At 44.9% G+C, this 1,237-nt stretch overlaps 1 long non-coding RNA gene across 1 annotated transcript; it reads left to right on the top strand.

Annotated features, from left to right (window-relative positions):
- Positions 1-276: 276 nt before the first annotated feature.
- On the top strand, positions 277-928 carry LOC131131078 (uncharacterized). Its single transcript, XR_009130149.1, has 2 exons — positions 277-703; positions 774-928. It is a non-coding gene; the product is annotated as an uncharacterized LOC131131078 (long non-coding RNA).
- The last annotated feature ends 309 nt before the right edge of the window (positions 929-1,237 follow it).

The raw sequence follows: 1,237 nt of genomic DNA, 5'->3' as shown, positions 1-1,237 counted from the left end.
CTATTGTCGGAGCGAAACGCCACTATTCGTGCTTCAACGTGATTTAAAACTTTGATACTGACCTTGTAGCATTGCTGGTGCGGCGTCTGAGTTACATGGCAACTCCAGTGTTCTCCGTCAGGGTGTTGGAACGCCGACTCGATACCGAATTAAATTGGTGCCATTGAAAACGATGGTGTTGCAAGACAAACCGTTTACTTCGGCACTTCTCCACGGTCGTGGCGGTGTTAAGTGTCACTATTTTCAACCCCAAACCGTGGTAAGGGGCGGCCTGACTTCGTCAGAGAAAGACAGACAGACAGGTTGCCTGCTGCTTCCGGTCAACTTTCTTCTTCGACTAGCCAGCAACGACAGAACAGCGCGCGCGCACACACGAGATCCCCGCACTTCCTGGTTCACGCTCAACCCGCCCCACATAGCTGGCCAAACACATGCCTGAAACAGCGTTGAACACTTCAAAAAATTAACCCGGATTTTGTATCCACTTCGCGGGAGCGCGCACGCTCAGTTAAAACCGAAAATATGTGACGCTGCGGGTTTTTTTCGCCACAGGACTTCAGATTAACGAAGATATTATACCTTTTGTCTGCTTTATCAGTTACTATGAGATACCTAAAGCACACAGTATATGAAAACTTCGATTTATTGGCTTGGTATTTGTTTGGTATGTCAAGCATTTGACGCATGCGTATCCAGGAATACGGTGAGTGGAGCGGGTTAGACATTTACAATGTAATTGTGGCGCTTTGTAACACATTTCTTCCGCCATTTAGGTATTTCTGCATAACTAATGACAAATATGACCAAACCAACCAAACCACAAGGAAGAGTTGTTAACAGACAGTGAATGAGGCATGATGCAACAGTCGATCTCACCCGTTTGACATACTTTGGACTGTAAAATGAAAAATAAAAGTGTTGAACTTGGGGGCTCCACTCATTCATTCATTATGTGGCAACACAATGGTTAAATGGTTATTTGGTGAATTTTAAATTCCCCATCTGCAAATATGGGTGCATGCATTCTATGGCAGGGCAGATTTTTGACCTGCCGAGATTTGCATCCACCCCTATTTGGGCTGAGATCACTTCTACATGTCTATAGTTCACATGATTTACTTTAAAGACATCCATCTCTCATGTGGACTTTATCTTTGGACCAAAAAAGTTTCCCATCAGCAAATAGGGGGTGCATGCATTTTACGGCAGGGCGGATTTTGACCTGCCGAGATTTGCA

The sequence above is a fragment of the Doryrhamphus excisus genome, chromosome 1 (genome assembly GCF_030265055.1).
Source record: "Doryrhamphus excisus isolate RoL2022-K1 chromosome 1, RoL_Dexc_1.0, whole genome shotgun sequence".
Taxonomy (NCBI): domain Eukaryota; kingdom Metazoa; phylum Chordata; class Actinopteri; order Syngnathiformes; family Syngnathidae; genus Doryrhamphus; species Doryrhamphus excisus.
Note: the sequence above shows the minus strand (reverse complement) of the source record. Positions and strands in the feature narration are given on the sequence as shown.